This window comes from Tympanuchus pallidicinctus, unplaced genomic scaffold (genome assembly GCF_026119805.1).
Source record: "Tympanuchus pallidicinctus isolate F22 unplaced genomic scaffold, pur_lepc_1.0 scaffold5, whole genome shotgun sequence".
NCBI lineage: Eukaryota > Metazoa > Chordata > Aves > Galliformes > Phasianidae > Tympanuchus > Tympanuchus pallidicinctus.
The window spans coordinates 59,142,211-59,149,810 of NW_026294769.1; positions in this window are offsets into that span (position 1 = coordinate 59,142,211).

Here is a 7,600-nt window from a genome sequence, read left to right on the forward strand (position 1 = left end):
ATATTTCTCTATGTATCCCTATATCTCTCTACATCTCCATATATCTTTCTTGTCTTTTGAAACTCACCAGCTTCAATCTGAGAGGGTATTTTCCACTGATACAAATCTATCCCATTCTCTCCCTTCCTCGTATGTGTTCTGTAACACTTTTTTAATAATGCTTTGATAGATCTTGAGATCATGGAATAGGAAGACAATTTATAGTTAAACAGAAATGATACACTTTTTATGCTGAAGGAGAAACAAGTGAAAGATAGCTCTGCAAGTGTGAAACCAAAGGCGTAGAGAACATATGTCTCCCGCTGGGAACAGGTGATAACTGATTCAATGTGAGTAAAGGATGCTGACATTGCTACATGAGGCAACATCTGGGCTCAGAGTGAATCACTTCTGAAAATGGCCAGAAGCTGGGACAGGGAGAAAAGACAGTGGTTCTCATATTTAGCTTATTATGAAGTTATTTCTTTACTTTGCTCTAACACTATTAGTTAAATAACTTAATGATTACAACATATATGGCAAAGTATAAATTTAGAAACATACTTCAGAAGTCAGGACAAGAAGTGTTCAGGAAAAGGTTTAATTTTATTCCTAACTTTCTATGAGTTTGAAAAATAACCTTATGTCTATTTAGAATGTTAAATGTAATCTATGGATTAGTACAAGGTTCTCTACTGGACTCCAGATGTTTTTTCCTTCTTATGTATGTTCACTCTGTTCAGAATGCTGCTGCCAAGTCTTCATTTTCCTACTCCAAATTTCTCATTATGCATTTCTAAGTCTCTTGTCTTCCCTGAGTAGCTATAAGACTCAACATCAAAAGTAATCTGTTTCATTGCAATTATTCAAGTGGATCCAGTGGAGTCAGATTTGGCATTCATCTGACTGAATATGGAGAAACACAACATGAATGTCCACATTTGAACCAGCTGCCTTGGATAACACTATAGCTGGGGAGATCAAATCAACATAGTTCACAGAGATCCATCGGATCAAAGGTGGACATTTGTGTTATTTTGCACTAAACTCTGTTGACAGGAATGGTTGCTCATGTTGGTCTCTGACACAGACTGGCATTCTCAATGAAGACAGCTGCATTTAGATTACTTCCACACTAAGCAAGTAGTTGTCATTGATTTTCAATGGGATTACTGTGACAATCTTATTTAAGCAGTATTAGACTTCTTTGTCAGTAAGGCTCCAAAACGTGCATGCCTGATGTGGAACTGGGTTGTTTCTTTTTCACATATCTTATTTTCTCTTCTTGAAGTCTCACTGGTTTTCCCTGTTATTTTTTTCTAGTTCTTCCATTTTTCCTTCATATGCTGAAGTTGAATATGACTTTACAGAGCAGAATGAAGGTTGCTTTTACTTCTCTGAAATACTACTATGGGAAGACCTTTCTGCTAAACTTGGTCTGTTCAGATCCAGCATATGAAGAATTGCTTTGAGTAAGAGACAAGCTTGGTTGTGAAAGGGATGTGTGTCAGTTCCTCTGGACTCTTAAAATAAAATTAAATATAGTGAATACATCTTGTTTAGCAAGAGCTCTTCATCACTGCCAGTTGTTCATTTGTAGAGACTGTGAATTCCTCAGGAGAAGTGTACGGTTTGTTTTCCAGATCCATGTCATCATTCACATTCCAATCTAAAAGATGGGTGGGTGAAAAAAGAGCAACTTCCTGACTACCTTGCTCTCTCAGTTTATATTCATTCATATTCTGCATGGCACAGAGGCAGCTAATAAGAACAGTGGCCAACACTCTCAGTCATATGCAACTATAAATTTGCATTATTTGCTATTATAACAAAAATGACTGCAAGAATATTGTGTGCAGATGTAGAAACATAGTTTTGGAGGTATAACCATTAAACAGTGGAGATTGTCAGGTGGGGAAGGTGTTCTCAGACATGCATATCTGTCAGGGTCTGTATAATTTCACTCTACCCATGTGTTTAAGGTGACTTTTGGATATAGGCCTAGAAATTAAATTTCATATGAAATATCTTCTCCTATACCAAATTGCACTTCGGCTTAATGGTATTTTTTACATTTACATTTTTAGCTGTTGATTTGGTTTTCCTGTGAACAAAATTGAATATTACAGCTTTTAATTACGAATACATATTATGATGTACTAATACTACATAAAATTTACTTCCAAGGTCATGAAGAAAATTCTTTTGAATTTTTCTATAAATACGAACAAATAGAGATTTAATCAAGATATATTGAATATATACAAGCATCTTGCAGCTTGTTTTAGACAAGATTATGCAAGAAAATTCTGAAAATTATTCTTGGGAAGCATGAATTACAAATGTAGGTTGGAATACGTAGTGTTATATCATGAAAATTGCCATAAATCTTAAGCATGCACTATTGCAAGGATGATTCATACCTTTCTAGAAATGCAAACACTTCATTTTCTACTAGTTTGGAGGTAATGCCAAATGTCTACTCATCCTAATATATCGTTTTTGTAACTCTGGCTGTAGCAAAAATGACTTTATTTAACTTCTGTCTCCAGTGTATGTTCTAAGATCAAAAAACAGACTGACATTCAGATGAATTAATTTAACTTCAAAACAATGCTTAATAATTAGAAAGTAGAGTTAGCCAATTGAAAAGTCATTCTCCTCTTCAAGTCTACTCTGTAGAAAGTGTACTTATTCTTCTTCTGAGAATAAATTAATTTGTCATTGTGCAGAATTGCTGCTAAGTAAAGCTGATCTTGAGCCCATGGGATTATGTGTGTGTTGTCTGAAGATATGTTCCTGTTTCACTCAATCTTTATAGATGGCAAGACTGGATTTGCAGACTTCCGAGTTGGAAAAACTTCAGTGTAAACCACTATCCTCTAATCATTCATTTTGGGCTATGCTCCCTTAGACACTGTCTGTGACATGAGCTGTCAGAAAGAACTTTTTATAGAAAATTTCAGGAAAGACAGCTATAACCAAGGTCTTGCCCTACAGAGAGAGGTATTTTGAAAATAAAATGATGTTGTACAAAACAAGAGAACGGTAATACTGACACGTACAGTTAAAGCAAGTTTTGGTCCTGTTTAAATGATTTTTAAAATAGTGTTAAGAGAAAGGACAGAAATGGTTATTCAAGTATCTAAATACAGGTACCTTGTATTGTTGTAGGTGCTGAAGAGCATCTGAGGTATCCATGTCAGGATGGTAGATTTAACAGCAAAACTCCAGTAGTCTAGAACAACGGCCAGGTGTCACATCCTAAAGCATCTAAAATGGCACTGAATCTCAACCAGAAAGCCTACCTTGATTTGATAAAAATGTTTCAACGTCAGAGGTTTCAGGAAACAGATTTAAGTAACTTTAAAGATCATATTCATACTGGAGATCTACTTAAAATAAAGGCAAATTCTGATAATCATGTGTCAAAATGATTATCATTGTCTGAGTAGCTGGAGGAGATTTGGAGGCTGTGAAACCAAAAGGTTCATTTGACCAGTGATGCAAGAGACTGAGACATGCCTGAGGCCTCAACAGCATCCCCTGACAGGGTGACGGAGTGCCTGAATGAGCTCATAGCCTCCTCGCACAGCAAAGATCACTTTTTCCTTGAAGAATCCTAAATTATGTCCTTGATCAAACAGGTAGGGGAAAAACAAACAAAACACACATTCACGCACGTGCACACACCAAAAATCCACTCTTGTTTGAAATTTATTGTTTTATTTCATAAAAAAAAAAAAAATCATACCTAGGGGAGGGGAATGAATCTAGCTGAAGGTTTAAAGAGCTATGAAAAAAACCTACCTGTGCCTTTTGTTTGGCTGAAGCATTTCTTTACTGTGCTCTTAAATTTTGGTCAAGGGCTTTTAGATTGTTAGCTAGGCATCCTGCAGTATGGAATTTTAAAATTGGAATATGTAAACATTGCTTTATTCAATGGAGCAAAGTGATTTTCCAATTATGTGGAAATAACAGCCTCAGTCATCCAGCAAGCTGTCATGCTGGTCTCTTATGTTAAAAAAATAAAATAAAAAAATGAAAACAAAAACACAGAGTATATATGTTAACTGTCACTATCTTCTCATAGATGATAAATTTCAAATGGAAAAAAAAAGCACTTTTAATGCATAACAAAGTACAACATGTGATGTCAATCAGGAGCCAGGGCCAGGTGTGAAATTCTCCTTGAGCATCATCAGAGGTGCAAAGAACTGGAAAAACAGAACATTTGAGAAGGTGTGCTACATAGCCAGTAGCACTTGTGCATGCTGTGGAGAAATGACCTTCTGCAGATCTGCATGGCTAGCAAAAGCACTGTCCACTTACAAAATATAGTCTGCTGGGTCTATGGCAATGGTGATCCTATAAAGCAAAAATCTTCGCCTTCAAAAACCAAACCTGAGCTTGTCTAATGGCACAGAAGTTCATCCAAGATAACGTCTGTTGTGCTAGCTGCAGACACTTCATTTGGAACAAAATGAGATGATGGGAGAAGGGGAGGATGGGAATAGTGGCAGAAGAAAGCAATTTGGGTGATGATGTTGGAATCAATATGTTGTAGATAGGAATGTCCTTTCCACTTTTACCCTTACTTTCAGAGCTCCAACCATCTGATAACCTCAGTCTAGTTCACAAAAGATCATTCTGTTTTGCTGTTCTAGTCTCCCCCCCAAAAAGTACATATGCATATTTCAGTGGTATGTGATCATTCCAGTCCCATTGCCAACTCAATACAATAACTTGAAGGTTATGCTTTTGTAAGAAAAATCAGGCAAGAGCAAGATTAAAAAAACACAAATCAATGACTAAAGGAATAATGGTAATTCACCTCTACCATTTCTGTACTGGTATAAATTCAGTTATTTCACTATCTCCACTGAGATACATCAGCCTAAATCTACATATTTGCTGTTTGTCAAGTAACTAGTGATTCAAACAAATTTTGATTTTGATGTACTTGTCCTCATTCTCATTAATCTTTACAATGGCACTCATGCCTATGATCTGAAAAAGTCTGTTATTCCTCCTAAGGAGATATGTCAACAGCACCATTTAGTATTGGAATGGCTCATTTTTTCTTTATACAGAAAATTTAATGTTGACATTTTTTTCAGCTAGCAAATTAATCATAGAGACGACAGAATGACTTTTCCTTTTTTTTTTTTTTGTCTTTTTAAACATCTGCTAGCGTTGTTATTGCCAGCTTCCAGTTCAGCAATGACAAGTATATTTTTCACAGTGAAAATTTTATTTTTTGGTTACTGGGTGCTCTGAATGAGCTCAGAATGAGAAATTGAACTTGTGCTGCTGACATTCACTCTAAGCAGTAGAACTGTTCAAATGTTGGTACTTCTACCTTTCTTCTAATTCTGAAATTCCATCCATTGACTCAAAGATTCTTCCACCAGCATGTTTCCTTCTGCTATGTGCAGCACAAGGTCTTGGTATGAAAAGGTGCCTACCAGTAGCTGCTTACCTTGCATTTTGTGGGGACAATGTCTGCACCGTAAAGAGCAGTCCTAAGATATCACAGTGAAATCAGAGGTTTCTCTGGCAAAATGCAGATTGTTGGGCCTATCTGCTCATTTCTCTATAGTGGTACATATGAGAACAAATAGACTATTTTGAAACTTTGAGTCTTATTTCCATAGACTCTCTGAAATAGGGCTCTGCTCTAACAGCTCTCTACTGGAACACTAGAAACTACTTTCTCCTAAAAGTCTAGAGGCTCCTGAGTGCATGCAGACTCTAAACCTCTTTTCCCCATACCTGTTAGGTACTCCACAGAGTTTAGAGTAAATAAAGAAGATGAAGGCATAGGAATGCCAGGAGGATTTCAGGTAGCTTTTTCTTGGCTCCACTGTCCCCGTTGTACATAGCAGCCTTATCTCTGGTTTTGTTTATGGTTACAGCCTCAGCTTCTGCCAGGAACAGAAATCGATGCCTTGAGAAGTACAGCATGCTCCATGCTGGGCACGGGATGCAGCTTGCAGTGCTGCCTTGAGAGCTGTGTGCACTTGAGCTGCAGAGGAAATCTGCAGTTCTGCTCTACACCAGGATAGGCAGTCAATGAAATTAATGTCCATTTAGCTGGGTAGGAAGAGAACTATAGGTAGGAAAATAATTGAAGTGTAGAGGAAGTTTGTATGAGCAGAAGTCTATATACATGCCCAGAAGTTTATATGCACAAAACAAAGGAACAGCTGAACATACAAGGCATTCTGGATGGTGCTGCCTTTTGCACATATGCTACAATTATTTCTGCATCTTTGATTATACACAGATAGACATCAGAAAGAGTATCACTGAGCAAGTCATACTGGGGTGAACGAGACGTTATGCCCATGCCACTTTTTAGTTTCTGCATGATGACCCATGTAATCTCTGCATGATTGGACGTGGCAGTGGGTTGACACTGTGGTCAGGGATACTGCAGCAACAGCACATGGTGTCCGTGGACTCACTTTCCAGTTTTGGAATAAATAGCTGCTTAAGCAGCACCACTACACCACTTATGGAAAAGTGAGAGGTACTTATGATGTTTTGGACACCATGGCCACACTTAAACCTCGAGTAGCCCTTTCAGAAGGCAGCAGATTTCCACAGCTAATGATGGACTTTAGTTCTAGCTAAGAGCAGCTGATTGAAAGAAGTCAACCTGTTATAAATAGACTTTTTTTACATCATTAAATGTTCAGTATTTTTATACAGGCAATGGAAATGTTAGAAATGTAAGCATATAACAAGGAAGGCTGAATGTATTGAATACATTTCCTTACATTGACAAAGCCATGAGGCAAATGGGCAGCCCCAGCCAGGGCTGCAGTGCATCAGGTCAATCTGGCTGGGACCAGAGGTGAGGACATTGCTCTGGGAAGTGGCAGTGCTCTTTGATGGCTTCCCAGCCAGCATCAGCTCAACTCCATCACTTTCATCCATCATCTCGAATCGCTGCCACTCCTGAGGAGCCATACAACCCTGGTGTTCTCCCTCATGCAAGTGCCTGTGGAGGCTGAGATAATACCTTTTGACAGACGATGATACAGCATCAGTATTGAATGTCACAGCCAAAATGGTAATGTGGGTCTATTTGGAAAAGGTATGAGAAGCACTGCCTACTCATTTATTTAAGAAGCTGGTATCTAATTACATTTTCAATTAGTTTGCTTTATGTGCACTTATAAATAGATTCTCCCTGAAAAATGACATGGCTTCAAGTTGGTAATAGGTAATTCACTGACAAGAAATGGAATGGTGCTATAATAGAATTAATTGGTAATGAAATTCTTTTTTTATCAAAGTCAGATATATACTGGTAATTCATATGTATTGTCACTGACACCAAGAGAATATTCTTAGCATCTCTACTGGAAGCCTTCAGATTGACGGTATGGTATCTAAATGCATGCTCTGCTGTCATTTCTAAAAGGAGACGAGGTTAGCTCCAGTACCCCTGTTTTATTTATTTTTTAAGAAGGTTAAAAAACAATTCTCTCTGTAAAACAGGTTTCGGCTAAATAAATTTATGTGTTGATGCATTAAAATTATTTTTCAACGCGAAATTAAGTCTGAGTTTGGTTAGCATAAATATAGGTAATTCTTCAGACAAAAGCAA